The sequence below is a fragment of the Leopardus geoffroyi genome, chromosome B1 (assembly GCF_018350155.1).
Source record: "Leopardus geoffroyi isolate Oge1 chromosome B1, O.geoffroyi_Oge1_pat1.0, whole genome shotgun sequence".
Taxonomy (NCBI): domain Eukaryota; kingdom Metazoa; phylum Chordata; class Mammalia; order Carnivora; family Felidae; genus Leopardus; species Leopardus geoffroyi.
In genome coordinates, this window is record NC_059327.1 from 120,448,183 (window position 1) to 120,458,272 (window position 10,090).

A 10,090-nucleotide genomic window follows, 5' to 3' on the forward strand; every position below is an offset into this window, starting at 1 on the left:
GGAAATTTCCTGTGATGCTTTTGGAGGCTTTAAAATTATAACTGACTTTTGGGGCCCCATGGTGGCTCAGTTGGTCAAACATCTGACTCGTAATTTCTACTCATGTCATGATCTCATAATTCATGAGATTGATCCCTGCATCAGGCTCTACACTGTCCTCCCCCTCCCCCACTCATGCATGCACACTCTCCCTCTCTGTCAAAATAAATCAATAAACTTTAAAAAATAAAATAAAAATATAGCTGATTTTGGCTTTTGCTTTTTTATGTTTATCTTCACAGAATCTTGACATGAGAATCTAAAGCTGTCACTCTCTTCCACATTAATGAAACAAAGACAAGGTGAAGGTTAAGGATAAGCAATATCCCAAAAAAGATCTAAAGAAGGACCAAGAATTAAGTCAACATGACTGTCTCTGAGAAACAGTCTCAACTCCACATTCAACTTCTTTTTCATTTGAAAGAAAACTACATAGATATCATAATAAGCAAGGTTAGAATACAGTAGAAAGCCTTTCTTGTATCTTTGTCCTAATTCTCTCTTTGTGTGAAGGTAGGCAGTTTTCTCTGTTTCGTAGTCCTGCCTGGAAAAGAGGATAATAGTTCTCATCTGTTTCCCTGAGGTCTTATGGAAAAAAATTAACTCATGTGGGTGAAGTCATTTGAAGATGGAATGTACTGAGTACACGCTATACGTTAGCTGGTGACTACATATTTAAAAGAATTATTGAGCAAATAGTAAAAAACTCTAACATAACATTTTACTGCCAATTATACCTCCTTAACATATGTGGATGGCTTAACATACTGTATTTAAAGTAATAGTGCACGATTATTCAAAATAGAAAGAGGTTGTTAGGCACTTGACTTTATATGAGTTGTCAACTGTTAGAAAGGCTTATTCTTGTCAAATAAACTGGTTACGAGGTTTAAAGTGTTCTACCTCCGATAAAACTGAATGGTTTCAGTTTATTATTATTGATAACATAAAATAATATTTCAGCACCAGTGCCAGAAATAACAGAGCAATCGTCCTATGTTTATTTTAGTTTTTTGCTTATAATTTCATATTTTCACATTATATTTAGGAATGAAGAAACTTTGTTCTATAATACAGAATGATAGCAGTGGATTTCAGCATACCAGGGAATACTATAGCTCATATGAGAAGAAATGGCCTTTTGTTTAGGAAAAAACTTCAGTGGATGCTGTGGGTATGAAAGAAGCCTTACATGCATTGTCTTCAGAGAGCACGCAGAATGCTATAAGGACAAGTGCTGGGTGGGGCATAAGGTGGGGGAGGAGACGAAGAGTCAAGAACTAATGAACAATAAAAATTAGATGGAAATGAGGATGATACAACAACCAGTTGGAAAGAAAAAAGGCCCAACACAGTAAGAGGCTGTGCTCAGAAGATCCCTTAGGAGTAGGAAGCCATACAGAGTCTTTTAAGACAAATTTTCAATTCTCAATTATTTTCTCTGTTGTGTGGATAGTGTGTAACCTTCCATTAGCACCTATCCCCCCGCGCTCATACCTCCAGAATAATACATGTTGTATACTCTGTCTCTTGTATGCTTTGGGGGAATCACAGACAAGGGCTTGTGACCCATGTTTGTGATGATCTTGGATGGACAGATCAACCCAGACCCAGAAAGATGCGCAAATCAGATTGAGGTGGCAATTGGGAATTGGAATGGTGTGCATAAATCCTTGAAAATTGCCAGAAATCACAGGAAAACTACTGACCTTCCAGTGAGATATGAGAAAGCAATTAATAAATGATATTTAAAAATTTTTTAATGTTTACTTATTTTTGAAAGAGAGAGACAGAGTGCGAGCAGGGGAGGGTCAGAGGGAGAGGGAGACACAGAATCTGAAGCAGGCTCCAGGCTCTGAGCTGTCGACACAGAGCCCGACACGGGGTTCAAACTCATGAACCATGAGATGATGACCTGAGCCGAAGTCGGACGCTTAACTGACTGAGCCACCCAGGTGCCCCATAAATGATATTTTCATAAATGTTAAAGGAAAATTTGACCCCATAGTGCTGGACTCAACCTGGTCACAGAACTCTGGGTCACATATATGTGGTAGGAATTATTGTGATGTCATTATTTCTTATAAAAATTATACTTAAAAAATATATCACATATTTAGGTGAATACTACACTTTCAAAAATTCACTAGAAATAACTAGTTGGTTACTTATTATTTAAGAGATTTACTTCTTCAGGTGTAAATTATTGATAGTCCTTTTTCTCCTTAAAATTTTGAGATTCAAGAGTGACCTTACTGAATCTTTCTGGGCCTCACTTTCTTATTTCTTCAATTTTCAACTTTCACTTCCATGATCAAACACATCAGTGACAAGAAGAGCCGGGGCAGCCTAATTGCCCCCATCAGCCCTCCAGGTGCATCACTGTGTTGCTAACATGCTGTCAGGGCCAGCCCTCTGCTACTGAGGCCTTTGGATGAGCAGAGAGGGTAGACATCCAAAGTCATTAGAGAATTAAAATATTTTACCTACCCCAGTGCACTCATGTACTTTTCAGATGACCAGAAAGGGTGACAGTGTCACACAGCATTTGAAAGTCTGGATTCCTGACTTAGGGCTCTTTCATAGAATGGCATCCTTCCAGGGGCTTTGCAGTAAACCTACACTTCTCTGGCCCCGTGCTCCTGCCCATATAGTATGCCCCATAGTAGGAGTTAGTGCAGACCTCTTTCTCTGCTCACATATGCAGCAAAATGCAGGTTTTAGGGGCGCCTGGGTGGCTCAGTTGGTTAAGCGTTCAATTCTTGATTTTGGCTCAGGTCCTGATCGCACCATTCATGGATTTAAGCTCTGCATCGGGCTCTGCATTGGCGGAGCGGAGCCTGCTTGCGATTCTCTTTCTCCCTCTCTCTCTCTGCTCCTCCCCTGCTTGTGCTGTCTCTGTCTCTCTCAAAATAAATCAATAAACTTTTAAAAAATGCAGGTTTTACTTCATAGTTGGCAGTCCTGGATATAGTATTGTGCCACTCTTCCTAAAATTGGTATTTCAAGGGAATATGTGTCTCTCAGTGTAACTAAAAAATGCCAAATAGATCAGGCACATGACTCTTTTTAAAGACTCCATTTCATCGTGTTAAATGCAGAAATATACTACATGTAGTTGTCACATTCATCTTTGTAAATGAGTTATCTATAAGATGATTCAGAAAAAATTGCCCAGTTATCCGTGACAGTCAGACTCCATGATGGTTCCCAATGACCCCTGCCTCCTGGTATTCATACTCTTGTGTAGTCCCCTCCTGTGTTGTACCAGGGCCTCTGTGGCCTACAGAAGAAAGCAGAGTAAATAAATTTCAATTCTGAGATTGGGTTATAAGAGACACTGTGGCTTCTGTCTTGATAGCTTTCTCTTGCACTTTTTCTGTCACTGTTGGATCGCTTTATGCGGAAGTCATTTTGTGAGCAGCCCTATGGAGAGGCTCACATAGTAAGAAACTGAAGCTATCTGCTCTTTGGCAGATATTAATATGACAGTCAAGGGCTTCCATAACTGAGACCAACCTCACTGTTTCTCTTTACCACTAATTCTCTCAGTTTCAAATAAATATAGTGCTTTCTTATCTTTACGTTTTTTTTGGAAGCCACTACATCTGACAGGAATTCCCTGCCTTCTTCTAGTCACATGACCCCTTGGACTGGACCTAGCTTTTAGAGCCAGCCTGATTTCTTTTCCTTTTTGTAATCTCCTCTGACAACTCAACTCTTAGGGATTACTCCCTCCTGTTATAAAGAAATCAGTATCTGTGCCATTTATATACTGCCTCCATTCTTTGTGCTTATTTCCACAATATATAAACAATTCCTAGAGGGTAGAAGCCCTTCCTAATATATTATTGTATCATCTATAAAGATCCTGGTACAATAATATGCATTTGGTGGCCAAGTAATAAATATTGGTTAATTGACTTCTATAAGTTTTCTTATCAGAAAATGGAGGCCTGTTTATTGTGGACAGTTTTTAAAAGCCAGCCAAAAAGAGAAAAAATATCAATTCACTGCCCAGAAACAACTGCTCAGCATTTTTGATGGTTTGGTCTTTTTTTTCAGGTGTGTGTGTGTGTGTGTGTGTGTGTGTGTGTGCTGTACATAAAATACATTAATACATATTGTCTGTGAAAGCAATATGTGCGTCACTTATTTCTGACCCTTTTACAGGCTATTTCTATCAAAAGTATCATCATGGCTATAAGCAGCATTCTCACTTGGTATGGATTTCAATGTCGTGTCATAAGAAATACCATCTACTTCAAAGGAAATAACTATCAAACTATTTCAATGAGATGTAAATAAAATAGATAAGGAAGTCAACTTACAAATGAAAATCCATGTATATAGCTCATCTAATTTTCCAGTATTGACCATGGCAAGGAAGGGTTACTGTTCCCAGAAAATCTGTCATCTTTCATTCTGTCATGCTTAAAAACAGCTCTGAAAGGACAGGAAATGACAAAATTGCTACTCCCTTTCCCTTCTAAATTTCCTCTGTTTTAATCACTCTTTTTCTATTAAAAAAAAAAACCACATACTCATGATTTAACCAGTTTCATAACCCACAAAATGAGAAAGATAATGGTATTTACCTCATGGTGTAATTCTGAAAATTTAATGAGTAAAGTACTTGAAACAATGTCTGGCACATGATAAGCATTTTAAAATGTTGCTACCATATTATATCTGTCTTGTTTTCTTACCCTAATAGTCACTATTATGTATGTATAGGTGTATGTATGTGCACACACATACACACACACATTTAGTCATTATATTTAACCCAGGAAACACAACTCTTACAGGCTCCTTGATGTGTGAGTTCTGAGTTTCATTCTTCATTACTTTGAGCAAGAGTCAGTTACATAATTAATTAAACAGCTGAATGTGAACTTCTCACAACTAAGACCAATAGATCGTTTCTGTTTAAAGTAAAATTTTCATCATTTAAAAGAAAATACAGATTAATAATTACTAAAAGAAAACAATTTGGATTGCTTGGAGATTGAGTATTAAAACCTGTCAAAAAACTTGTAATTAACATCATAGATATTTATTTTGTTATTGAAAGTGAAAGGTTGGAATTTGTAGATTCAGAATGTATAGCAGAAAACTGTATTAAAAACCCTGACATTTGGTCTTAATATTATCCTAGTACTCTCTTAACAACTGTTAAATGTGCCATGATCCTAGCTGTGTATTATGACTACAAATCCTGTCTGAAAATGTAAAGCTCTAATCCCTAAATAGACTCACTACTGGCTCAGGAATCCCTCAGCCCAGGAGGCAGCCTGGACATGAGTGTCTTGACTCTTAAGCCATAAATCCCAACCACATTGTCAACAATTGAACATGGCAGCAGCTACTTCCAAGTCCCAACTGCAACATGGTCATGAAGCTCACTCTTGGACAGCAGGGTGCACTCTGGGAAGAACCTGGGAAGTAGGCCTTTGGTCTCTCCTTTCTTTGCTACTTTCTCCCTTCAATGTGTCCTGTCCCGAAAGCACTTCTACCTCCAGAATCTCTTGCTCGTTTCCTCTCCCTTTCCCAAACTATTTACACTGATGTACAAACGACCAAAGATTCTTCAAGTATTAATTCTCCAGGTATCTACCTCCATTTAGAACCAAACAGTGGAACACATTTATAAAAGTTAAAATTTAAGCATCAGTATTAAATTGCTGGTTTGGGGGAACAAAACTATTTGAAAACACATCACATAGTCCCTTAATTATGCCATGTTATTGGTCAGTGTTGAATTTGAGAATGCAGTGACATATACCTGGTATTGTCTTGTATCTGCTAAGTAATCTATATTTATAGTGCTTAAATCTGCTTTGGTATCACCAGAGACTTCTCAGAAGGATGGGAACAGTTCAGTGGGAGGCAGGGGGAAGAGTGAAGTTATAAAGAAGTTAGAGGGTTTTTTTTAAGTTCATTTATTTATTTTGAGAGAGACAGAGACAGTGTGAATGGGGGAGGGGCAGAGAGACAGGGAGAGAATCTCAAGTAGGCTTAACACTGCCAGTAGAGAGTCCAATATGGGACTCCAACTCATGAAACTGTGAGATCATGACCCGAGACAAAACCAAGATTTGGATGCCTAACTGACTAAGACATCCAGGTGCCCCAAAGATAGAGGGTTTTAATAACAATTTCATACAACCAATTGATTTTTAAAAACTTACTTGCTGAATAAATATAATATCAAAAGGAATGTTGGGCAATTTTATCAACAATTACACTACTCTAATAAAACATTAGGTTTTTTTGTCATGTGCATTAAGTGTTCACTCATAATCTTTATTGAGAACCTTCCATAGCCCAGGGGACTTGCCATCTCTTTTTCTAATCCGTGTTATCCTCATTTATGCAGAATTTTAAATAACTGTAATCATAGCATAGATGGAATTTATTTTTTCTTTTACTTATGATATCAGAAACATTTTTTATGTGCTGCTATTTAGAGATATGACTTAAATTAGAAACATTTTTCAGAAACAAAAGTGTTTCTTGAGATTTGCCAACTGAGAGGTCAGTGGGAAATGCCTTTCTGGAATTAATGGGAGGCACTATTAATGCCATGAAAGCCCTTCCCATAATTCCAAAATAATTTACTTGGAAAATTTCCAAGGAACCTCATCATTTGTGCCCAGTGCAAGAGAGAGACAGCTTTTATTGGATTTAAGAAAAGCTAATAGCCCTCTGAGAACTTATTAGGTATAATTTATTTACATACTAGACATTAATATGTACTCACAAGGTGTCTTTCAGACTTCTTTTCACAAAGGAAGGCTCTAGTGAGGAGCTGTGTTTTGTTTCCAGCAAAGATTCCCAGGGCTTGCACTCTCTCTGTCAAGGTTCCAGTGAGTTTAGAAACCAAATGAGTGGGATGGATTTTCCAGGCCAAAGGCCTTCTCTGTGTACAGTCATGAGTTGCTAAAGCAGGGGCTGCACTATCAATTTTGCTTTCAAATGAAAGCAAGCTACCCAAAGACACAGGGTTTGGCAAGACTGAAATGAGCAGAGAAGGAGTAAGCACAAGAAAATAGGGAATATTGAACTCCTTCTAGGCCACTTCCTATCTGTCTAAAATATGATTCAAAGAGTAAGGTTGCAAAATGATATTAAAGCTTCTCTTCCTCCATCTTTAAAAATATGGGTGAAGCCAAATCTTCCTAAATCAGGTCCTGGAAATAAGACAAAAGTGATGTGCTGGGGCAAGGTGAGGGACAAATGTAATTCAGCCTACAGGAAAATGCTGCCCATTAACATGCTGCTGCAGCACAGAAGTCTTAGTTGCCTTTGAGTAAGTTTGGCAGGAAATTGAAGTACTGGAAGGCAAGAGTTTGTGGATTCTGTGAGTATGTGAGGTGAAGGTAAAGGTAAGGGAAAACTGGTTAAGACTGAAAAAATGTTTTTCTTTTTCCTCCCTCCCCACTCCCTCCCTGCCTCCTTCCTTCCTTCCTTCCTCCCTCCTTCCCTCCTTCCTTCCTTCCTTTCTCCCTTCCTTTCTTTTTTCCTTCCTTCCCTCTTTCCTTCCTTCTTTCTTTCTACCTTTCTACCTTTCTTTTTGTTTGATAGATAGGTCTTGTAATAAAAGTCTGTCAATAACAGATTCTGCTTGCTTCTTTATCTTGCCTAGCACCAATCTGAGCATCCATCACCTTTCTCTGCCCATAGTTCTAGCTAGTGCATTACCTGTCCCTCTTATAGTGAGTACACCAGCTCCTGATCTGTCATGAATAGTCACAGAGTGGTACTCAGGCCACTAAGTGCACAAGTCCCACTTCTGATTCCTTCTCTCGGCTCCACTCCTGCAACATAAGAACTGGCCTTAGAAAAGAAGTATCAAAAAGCTGTTAAAAATTATCAATAATGGTTATTTATTAAAAGCTTGTTGTGTGCCAGTCATAGGTCTGTCTAACTTCAAACGCGTTGTTTGTGCACCACGTATACTAATTTTGGTCAATATTTCTTACAGGCTATATAGGTTTAAAAAAACAAGGTGAGACAGTAGAAGCTTAAAGATGTTTCTTTACTCAAGGATGCCCAGCCATTTAAAATGTCATAGCCATGTTTGTATATATAAGAGAAACGTTGTGAGAAGGATGCTCTAAATTCCTGGACTATGTTGCTTCTCCATTCTTTTTCCCCTCTCTTCTCTCCTCCCTTGCCTTTCCCTTCCTCCCCCTCTCTCTTTGTCTTTCTCTTTTTGTCTCAGGGTCCTATAGTATTACTAACATAGATAACATGCCAAATATATTTAAAGGATAAAAGTTATCTATATAAATCTATTATATATGAAAGCCAATAAAAATATATGAAAATTTCCTAAGGCTTATATTTTATGCTCTTTCAATGAGTTAAAACAAATAATTTCATTTTAAAGTTCATAGAGAACACAAAAGCATATTTAAAAAGAAGGAGGAACATGACCAATAATTTCCTCATGTGACAAAACAGGTTAAACAACTACCACTAGAATAAAGCAAAGATTGATAAAAGAAAGAAGTAGACAAACATCTACCCTGGCATATTAAAAATTCATGTCATTTAATTTCAACTGAGTTTTCACTGCTGCTTGACAAATGTTCTCTCCTTGTTGACTTCATCACACATTCTCCAGAGTGGCCCTCACTCCCTTCTGCTTTCCTTGCTCCCTGTTCCCCACTTCCCCTAGTCCACCTCTGCCCACCCCATTCTAGCTAGCAGGTGATTTGCCTTCTACTTCACCAAAGAAAGGGGCATATCCAGCATAAATTCCCTCACTGGCTCTCCTCACTTTAATTCCTACTTGACCTGCTCCTTCCTATTTTGGGACAGTCTGGGCCTCCATGTTATTCCTCCCCATCAACATCTTCATCTTTCCCTATCCATGTGCCTCCTGCCTTCCCATCTGCCTTTAATAGAGTCACACTTTTTGTCCACATGTCCCAATGCCTTTGTTGATTTTTGGGGAAAAAAAATATCAAAAGGCTAACTTGTAATCTAAGAAATTTTTGCCTAGAGCACCCACCCAATTTTGTTGTTTATTTTTAACAGTGACTGGTTTGGGCTTCTAAGTAGTGGGTGTGAACAATTGGGAAAAAGAAATGCCTTATTTCCATATTTTTTAACCCTATGGATTAAAATGAAGTAGGGCCCTACCAATGTATCACAAATACAAATCCCAATTCAAAAACGGAATTGTACCATAAATTCAATGCCTACTTTGCCAAGTCCATGACATTCATTCCCAACCCCACATGATTCCCTATTCAGCGATGTTGCTCTGTGATTTGGGGAGTGCAGGAAATCAGACCATTAGTCATCACTTTCTGAGATGTCCGCCATCCTGTATGGACCCTAGTGGTTGTCCCACATGGGTCACAGATGCATTTTTTCTCATCACTTGCAAAGGGAGGGCTCATTAATGCTCATCAGGGCTCTCTTCATCCTCTCATTCTCTTTTTTTCTCCGTATCCTGCTCATTCTGCATTTGTTGGCCACTTTTGGACTCTCTAACTCATTCTTCTCCTGACCCCTGATGTAATACAGACAATTCAGGACTATGTCACACACACACATCTGCCTAGACAAACCACTCTGGTCTTTCCTCTAAACAGTGTTAACATTTCATTGGGCTTTACCCGCAAAACAGGCACAAGTGCCCTCTGCTATCACATGCCACAAAACTTCTCTAGGGTTTGGTCATCCCTGCTGAATCCCATCTTGTGTGAAGAATAGAACTGTTCCCCTCTTTCTCAGACACTCACAATGACTACCTCTCTTCCTTCCCCCTTTCCTCTTCTTCTCATCCCCAAACCTGAAGCCTCAGAGGATTGTAAGCCTTGTTCTGATTCACAAATTATTCTCTCTACCCTGACTTCTCTCAGGGAAATAGGACTTTTGAAGTTTCACTGAGCTTCTGCTGCAACATTCCTTTCCTGAGGCAATTGATGCTGCAAATCCCAGATGCCTAAATTACTTCTTAATATTACAAAAGATCATCCTGCCACAATGTCAGTTCCCATTTACTCTAATCTTTCAATCCACATTGATA